Here is a 9,575-nt window from a genome sequence, read left to right on the forward strand (position 1 = left end):
GACGAACATAAATAGCCCATCTCGCTTCATCCCTGGATCCTAGCACATCCATGGTTTGTAGACATTGGAAATTATCTACATTGGCTTGTATATATATATATATATACAAGCCATTGGAAATTATCTACATTGGCTTGTATATATATATATATATATATTGGAAAAGGTATCATAAGCCATGGTAGTAATGCATCCAGAGTTGGTATGGGACTGGAATTCCTGGTGTGCTCAACTGACTTTTAATGGCACTCTCATCGGTTCCTGGTGAAGAGAGAGACCATGTAAAATGGGCGTACCGACAGTAGTATAACGACTGTAGTATGTCAAACCGTAAAGCCCTCAAACCCAGATACATGATTACTAAGCTCAACTGATTTTTAATGGCACTCATCATCGGTTCCTCGTGAAGAGAGAGACCATGTAAAACGGGTGTGCCGACCATAGTATAGCGGCCCTCAAACCACACACACCCAATACATAATGTCAATCCATGAAGCCCTCAAATCCGGCTAGCGCATGGAGGGAATCGCTTAACAACAACGAGCTCAATCTCTCACTCCAACTTGATACCCTAACTCAATGAAGAAAGCACCTATTGAATAGTTGCCTCTTCTCTATCTATCTCTCTCTATCTTCTCTAATCAATCTATGAGCACACTCATAAGCTACCTTTCAAAGTGGATTCGAGTCACATGCATCTGATCAGGGGCCCACATAGGGGAGATGCATTGTATCTAGATATTGCTAGCCCTTCGAGAATGGCCATAGGGGTATTCTAGTGCTCTATAACTATCTAATGAGCGGTCTGCTCCTCTTTTGGTGTGCAGTGGTCGCTTTTCCCTTTCTGTTGGGGATGCACTCCAAGCCTTAATTGGCTAGGAAGTGGATTCGATGTTCCCCCCTCCACCCTGCCCCCGAGGTGGTGACCCCCAAACCCCACGGTCCCCCCCCTTGCCCGGCTTGCCGTCGCCCCACAGACCCCACATCGTAAATACACATTACGGATTGATGGAAAGAAATCTAAATTGCACTAAGCACATTATCCAATTGATGGGGTCCTTTCCCTCCTTAGGTGTGGTCCTAGCTAGGTACACGATGCCTCCACTACAAAAGCTCATGTTGTCGTTGGCGAAGTGGGAATTATAGTGAGATTTTGTCTAAAACTTCCTATGTAAGTGTTAAGATAAACAGTATGGATGAGAATACAAGCTACCCTAAAATCTAATCTCACTTATACACATGCAATTTAATTAGTATCTTTAGGAGGTAAGCCAAATCACTCTCCGATTGGGTGGTTAGCGCACACGTGGTGCGTGTGCGACTAACACACAGCGCATATGCACCACATGCATGCTAACTACCTAATTAGAGAGTCAAATTACTCTCTGATTTAAAAAAATTCTCAGAATATTCTTGTAACACAAAGTTTCATTAATTAAATAAAAATTAAAACTACTTAAAGAGAACCTGATCAAATAAAGCGAATTGAAACTGTGCACTTGATTTGGAAGCTGTTGTTGTAATGCTGTAGAAATTTATCCTTCCAAAATTTGACAAATCTTGTGTAGATTTTTTCGCTGCTGTACAAGGTTACTCTAATAACATGTTGAGAGGAGAGGAGAAGAGAGAGAGCAACAGAGGGAGAGATGTGCAAGATGTCTATCCCTAAAGTGTGTAGAAGACACACATGATATATATATATTATTTTGTGTACATTTATATATATAAATATTTATATTTATATATAAATTTGAAGCAAGGGGGATGTGATCATCACCTACAGTTTCTCCATGTGGGCGATGAATCAGATGACGATGATGATTGCCCTTCTTTTAATTCTTGTGAGCTAGCTATTTAGATAGTTATAAAGTTGTAATTTTGGTGGAGGGACAAGGTGCCCTTGCAGTGAGAGAGAGAGAGAGAGAGAGAGAGAGAGAGAGAGAGAGAGAGAGAGAGAGAGAGAGAGAGAGAGAGAGAGAGTAGTGAGAGAGGACCCCTCCCGACCCGCAAACCCCACGGTCTCCGTCGCCTTGCACCCCTCCACCCCGACTTGGGTCCCCCCAGTGGTCAGGTGGGTGTTGCCCCACAAACCCCATGGTCTGCACCCCCTCCTATTTAGATAGTTATAAAGTTGTAATTTTGGTGGAGGGACAAGGTGCCCTTGCAGTGAGAGAGAGAGAGAGAGAGAGAGAGAGAGAGAGAGAGAGAGAGAGAGAGAGAGAGAGAGAAACAGAGTAGTGAGAGAGGACCCCTCCCGACCCGCAAACCCCACGGTCTCTGTCGCCTTGCACCCCCCCACCCTGACTTGGGTGTCACCCCACAAACCCTTCCAATCACCGATTTAGACATGTGTTTAAACAAAAGTGTATGCACATCTGTGCATATGCTTGTTTGAACACATGAGACCTCTGCCCCAGTGCTTGGCAGGATTTGAACCCGTCCTTGAAGCGACTTCTCTACCCACTCCACCCATATCTAGAGTAAGTGTTCACACTGTTATTTAATATGAAAAGGCACTGACATTAAAAGACACATCACCGGCCCATGAGATAGGTGCGACTGATGACAGTGACATGTTGGTCACGTGGCACTCCGATATCTATACTAAGTCGGATGGCACGAGAGCAAGTGTGATGCCTCAAGGGTGGGAGTGGGGTCGTACAAAGGGAGATTGAGGAGGTTTCCTTGTTGCCTCACCTCACCCTTCCCTCGCTCTGCAGTCTGCCCTGTTCCCGTCTCAAGTGAGCACCACTACCCTTATAGTTGCGCATAATTCGGTGTGCGGGCCAGTAAATTGCGTGGGAAGTTTGGATAGAAATCCCAGACTGTGGGGTTTGGGGGCCGGGGGGGAGGGCGGACTGTGGTTTTTTTTTTTTGGGGGGGGGGGGTTTGCCACCTCGGGGGTGGGGGGCCGTGGGGTAGGTCCTCTCTTAACAAATACATGATGAAATTCTTATAAACAAGGAAGCGATCCCTTGAAAATTAAGATACATGAGAGATAAAGAGATGAAGACTTAATCCACCTCTTTTTTTCTTTCTTGAGGTCAAAGGGGCCTTTGAGACGAAGGGATTGCCACTCTTCCATTGGCATGGCCACATGGATCTCTTTGGCTCCCTCAAAACCTAGTTTTGGACCTCACGACCCTTTACTCAACAGAAAACAACCAAAAAAGGTGTGGTGCATGCTATTCAAAAATCAGTCTCCCTTTGAACCAATGCCTAAACTCCTCCGACATTGCTTCTCAAAGCTTGGCTTACTACGAGGTGATATTGTGTTGGGCACTTCTCTTTTGTACATGCATGGCAAGTGCAGTGCTCTGGGAAAAGAGCGCGCGCGAATGGCCAAGCGGAGAGAACCAACAAGGTTTTGATCTCTATTTTGACAAAAATTGTTGCAGCTCATCGCACGAACTAGAACTTAAAACTTATTGCTTTATGGGCTTATCGCACCGCGTACAAAGTTGTACAACAATGACATCCACAAATGCTCTAAGGATGCCTAAACAAGAGATTGAGGAAGTTCTCTTGCACAACACAAGAAACAACAATGGCGAGTGGGTGGGATAGCGATTTTGAAAGGGCTCATGGATCTTTATGCAGCCCTCCGCGCTAACCCAGAACCAAATTTTTAGGTGCTCAGTTTCCATAGACCCAAAATAACAGCTATCTATGAGAAATCAAAATGAAAATAATGGACCGCTACATAGTACTTCAGTACTTATGTTGGTATTCTACTTATGTTGGTATTCTACTTATTTTTTTTACCTCTTCTGTGAGTGAGTAAGAAGAAGAAGAAGATTTCAACCTTCCATCTCTGTGTGTGTTATCTCCATTGTTGTGAGAGTGGCATACATCGTATGGCAATTGAATTCCAAGGCACAAAGAGGTACTATAGTCGGCAAACGTGAGAAGAAAATTTGGCATATGTCATATGCCGAGAGCATTGAAAAACGTGACAAGTTACACAAATGGCATATGGGCTAAGGTCGGCATACGTGGTACTTCGGCATGCATGACACAAAATGATTCCCTCAACCGCCATTGGAAGCAATGATCAACCACAGGGAGGCATTTCCTATGAGAAAAAAGAGAGCCATTGTCAGCTATAGTGACCCATTTCCCAGTGGGAAAGACCCATACATGGACTTAAGAGAGCTCCGTGGACATATTAGTGTCCATTAGCTAAAAGCTTGCAATGATTTCAAAGGACACCAATACATTGTATAATATAAGGGCATATTGAATATGGATTGATGAGGTCTCGCCGCATAAAGATTCAAAGATTAAAAAGCTAATGCAAGTTTGAAGCGTATTCACACTTCCAACTTGCTCACATGCAAGTTGGAAGCGTATTCAGGCTTCCAACTTGCATGTGAGCAAGTTGAAAGCGCAAATACGCTTCCAACTTGCATGTGATCAAGTTGGAAGCGTAAAAATGCTTCCAACTTGGCCACATGCAAGTTGAAAGCACAAAAAAGCGGGTGCTCTTGTACCCCCGGCCATCTGCATTTAATCTTTGACTAAATCTCCTTAAAATGCCAAAAAAGGATAGAAGAACATTGAAGACAAATCCTATTGACTGTATATTCACAAGAGAGATAGATGTGTATACAATGGTATCTTTTAATCTTTTTGGCATTTAAGACTTTGGACTGCGAATGTAGATGGCCCGGGGTGCTTGGCACCCCCTTTTCTTTTCTTTGGCCATGGCCAAGCTTTAAAAAAAACCCGTTTTATTGTCCATGGCCATCATTTATTATTATCACCACCCATTTCATTTTTCCATGGCCACATATATATATTATCACCACCCCATGGTCCGCCGCCCTCCCCCCGGCCCCCAAACCCCACAGCCAGGGATTTCTATCCAGGGTGCCTGGGTGCTTGGGTAGTTTGCTGGCCCGTGCCAAATTGTGCACAACTATAAGGGTTGTGGTGCTCAATTGAGATGGGAATGGTGCGGATTGCGAAGCAAGAGAAGGGTGAGGTGAGGCGACGAGTTCCCCCCACACCCCTCTTGCAACCTTGGGATGCAATCCCCCCCTCGCTGAGTGCCTTGGTTACCTCTCGCCGATGGGCTTGGCTACTTTCGGGCTGTTTTCGGGTCTCACAGGACTCAATGCACTCAGGATGATTGCAGAGCCTAGTAGGCAATGAGTGACGGCAAGTCGTGTCCTAGGCCGGTGCCCCGACACACCAGTGAAGCTCCAGCTTTGGCCGCAACATGATCAAGGATGTTAGTGGGTGTCTACCCATCGCGAGCTCATGTGCAGCTTGTATCAATATGGAAGGTCTTGAATGCGTGTGTGCCTAGATGGGAAATGGGCTATGGTCAAGCCATCGGGATTGGCCCTTGGCGGTGTGGTGTGTGGCCCTTGAGGAGGTGGTGCTCGGTGCAAGATGGTGGAGCTGCGTTCACGGCAGCCTTCGTTTCTCGCCTCGGCGTGACCTCGAGATGTTGCATGCAAGATGATGAGGATGACACCAGAAGCATCCCAGCCTTGCCGGCCCCTTTTGGGAGGAGGTGGAGTCATGTCTGTGGGAAGCTTTGGTGCCCCATACCATTTCCTCCTTCATGTTGGGCTCAAGGTGTCCATGTCAACGGCATGCTTTCGTGTAGTGGTCTGCATTGTGTGCTATTCTGCTGAGCTTTGGCGGGTTTCTTTGGAATGGAAGTCTATGCGGTGGCACGTGCTTGGCGACCACTTGTGGGGCGGCAGCGGGCACGCAGTGCCTCACAATGGCCCCTTGGGGGTTCTCAGCCGTTCCGCATTTGTGAGTAGCCGGGCCATTGCCCATGACTGACATGGCCCCTCCATAGCCCCGACTCGCCCCTTTCATCTCCAGTATGGGTGCTAGAGGTGCTGTGCCCCCTATAGCCCGCACTTAGAGCGTGGAGTCCGAACACGTAACTTTCGGACTGCCCGTGTGACCGAGGATAGCTACCTGGTTGATCCGTAGTCATATGTCTTAAAAATTAAGCCATGCATGTGTAAGTATAAACGCTCTTGTACTGTGAAACTACGAATGGCTCATTAAATCAGTTATAGTTTCTTAGATGGAACCTTGTTACTCGGATAACCATAGTAATTCTAGAGCTAATAGGTGCACCAACTCTTGACTTCTTGAAGGGATGCATTTATTAGATAAAAGGCCGATATGCAGGCTTGCTCAGTAACACGGCAAATCATGATAACTTCTCAAACAGCACAACCTTTGCACCAGCGATGCTTCATTCAAATTTATGCCCTATCAACTTTCGATGGTAGGATAGAGGCTTACCATGGTGGTGACAGGTGACAGAGAATTAGGGTTTGATTCCGGAGAGGGAGCCTGAGAAACGGCTACCACATCCAAGGAAGGCAACAGGCACACAAATTACCTAATCTCGACACAGGGAGGTAGTGACAATAAATAACAATACTGGGCTTTTTCAAGTCCTGGTAATTCGAATGAGTACAAGCTAAATCCCTTCACAAGGATCCATTGGAGGGAAAGTATGGTGCTAGCAACCGTAGTAATTCTAGCTCCAATAGCGTATATTCACGTTGTTGTTGCAATTAAAAAGCTTGTAGTTGGATCTCGGGGCAGGGCGAGCAGTCTACCTCTTCTGGTGTGCACTGGTAGCTCTGCCCTTTCTGTCGGTAGTGGCCTTAATTGGCTGGGACGTACATGGATTTGGTGATGCTACTTTGAAAAAATTAGAGTGCTCAAAGCAAGCCTATGCTCTGAATACATTAGCATGGAATAACACGATAGGAATATGGGCATATTGTGTTGGTCTTCAAGACTAGAGTAATGATTAATAGGGACAGTTGGGGGCATTCGTATTTCATTGTCAGATGGGAAATTCTTGGACTTATGAGAGACAAAATATTGCAAAAGCTCGAAGCAGAAAATCTCACCAGCAGCAATTAGTGCCCAAACCCATGGTGGAAGCGTGTATGCTATGCGATGGGGATAAGCACTTATGGGTGGAAATCCGACCAACAAAAAGCTCTACATCAAGCGGTTAGCTGTCAAATCAAAAGTCCTTGGAAGTACAAGAATACAACACAGGAAATAGAACATTTTTGGTGCCCAATTCATATTTTATAGTGTATAAAGACCTCACTAATGATTAGCAAGAACATCAATTGACATACCTTCTCCAAGAGTATAAGGATTTTTTTGCATGGACTTACAAGGACATGAAAGGTGTTACCCTTGCGGTGGTGGAGCACTGTATCTATATGCCCTACCACTACATCAACATCCTTTTCCTATGAATCCCACTTATATGAAACATGTTCAAGAAGAAATTGATCGATTGCTCAAATGCAGATTCATCTATGAGATTGAACATCCTTCTTGGGTTTTGCCAATTGTGATAGTACCCAAAAAGAATGGCAAACTCAGAGTCTCTGTAGACTTAAAGGTAAATGTTGCCACCGCATATATTAATTCAAAAATTCTACATAATTACATTTACAGGAGGGGTTTTTAAGACCAATTTTGGGGAAAAAATTGTAAGTTTATGAATAAAAGGGGGTCATTTTATTTATAAAAGTAAGTAAGGGAAGGGTTAAAGTGGTTGGAGCAAACATAATAGTTTTCAAATTTATGGTCTCCTTTAATGGTGGCTTAGAATTACCTAGGGTTGCTCCCTTCATGACCTGGGTTTTAGCCTCATACTCACCTAGGTAAGATGGTAAGGGTCGCATAGATTTTGACTCACTTAGCTCAAATATGATTGCTTTATTGTCTGGTGGGTTGATATATTTAAAATCAAATGGGTAATTTGCAATAAACTCAATGGTAGAGATTAGAGCTGATTCTTTAGCATGAGCATCCTTCTCTTTTGTTACCTTTGGATTTTCTCTTATGGTTGATTTCCCCACTCTTCTTCTATCTAAGGGAGTTCTTTGTCTATCTTCTCAATAGGATCTTGGTTTGCCACAATGGAGAAGGTGCAACTATAAAAAAAGGTTGAAACACTGTATGTTAGACCAGTAAGATAAGTAGGTGATCAGACTGCTTACAAGAGAAGCTTTGAAGTCTACTAAACACCTTGACTAGGGTGGGTTAGTATTGTTAATAGCCAAAGACTACAAGCACTCAAAAGGTGCTTAATATTTTAAATAAATAGAGTTAACTTCAAATAGTAAAATGATGGTTTAATAGAAAGAGATATGAGTTAAGAGATTCATCATTGTATTTCATATCAGAAGAGTACAAGATACATCAAACCATTAGTATAGTCATATGATACAATGAGCAACATAATTATATAATGAGAGAATACAGTGGGCTAGAGCTACAAGGGGCAATCCTCACATGGGCCTTGTTGCTAAGAGTCTCTAAGGTGCGAGTAGAGCCAAAATCCTTGAAAAATGAAGTGGCTCTTGCCTTATATAGGCAAACTTTAGTAGATGTCATCATGACATCAACCACACCACTAGACTATTCTCAGATTGTCACCAAGATATATATATATATATATATATATATATATATATATATATATATATATATATGTTAGCTAGTTAGATAGTAAGTATATAGTCTAAAATTTTAGAGAATATAGTTTTCTTTGTGTGTGTGTGTGTGTGTGTGTGTGTGTGTGTATAGAAACCTTGACTGATGCAATCAAAGGCTTTGCATAGCCCGTTTGACTCCCTTTGTTAAAAAGAGGCATCATCTTCCACTAAAAATGAAGGCATGCAGCAGTCCCCTGCCCCCAACTACACCTAGCTAGGTATGTGGTACCTCCCCTCTTGCAGAAGCTCACGACTGTAATGAAAAACAAGGGAAAGGGGTCTTTTCCCCACAAGGGAAAATGCCCAAAACTTCTTGTGTATGAGCAAAAAGAGAAGTCTCTTCAGATAGCTTTATAGATTCACTTGGGTCAAAGAAGAGTTTTAACACATGATGCAGCTTCAGCCAGTTGCACTCAAGAGGATGCCCAAGAAGTAGTACACAAAGTAAGGCAGCTTCTTGATAATAATAGATTGAAAAATAAGGGAAAACACATGCAATTTGCACACACATGCCATTTAGCTTAACAATTCAGAAATAAGAAGACTTAGAGAGAGTATGAGGGGGTGATTTGGTAGAGGACCTATAGCATTTAAAAATTGGAAAGTGTGAAGGTAATGGCTATTCTTGATAGTGGAGCAAGAATCGATCGACAAAGCATTCGAACACTATCTAACTCAAAAAATGAGGTTACGCCACACTTGAAACTCATTTCTTGCCGCCAAATGTTAGTCCAAAGGACTACACAAAAACCCTGTAGCTCCACTCTCCTGAAGATAGCTCCTCAATATCGGAGATATATAGATCCCGGAACTCCCGGAGGGATTTCTCTTGAGAACTTTAAGGGTTCTCAAATGAAATGTTTGTATGTGCATTTGAATCTTTAAGGACCCTCCCTAAGAAGGCTGACAAATAAAAATATTTAATTTCCTTGAGATTATTGATAATATACATCAATTTTGCCCAATTTTATGTAATTAAGTCCAATTAACCATCAATTGAGCCCAATTGTATGTGTAATAAAATCCAATTGAACATCAATTGAGTCCAACTATATG

The 9,575-nt window shown here is 43.3% G+C and overlaps 1 pseudogene; it reads left to right on the top strand.

Moving 5' to 3' along the window:
• The first annotated feature begins 5,943 nt into the window (after window positions 1-5,943).
• LOC147638588 (18S ribosomal RNA) lies at window positions 5,944-6,992 on the top strand (annotated as a pseudogene).
• Window positions 6,993-9,575: the final 2,583 nt, after the last annotated feature.

Source organism: Cibotium barometz, chromosome 5, assembly GCF_041138505.1.
Source record: "Cibotium barometz isolate CiBa-2024 chromosome 5, ASM4113850v1, whole genome shotgun sequence".
Taxonomy (NCBI): Eukaryota; Viridiplantae; Streptophyta; class Polypodiopsida; order Cyatheales; family Cibotiaceae; genus Cibotium; species Cibotium barometz.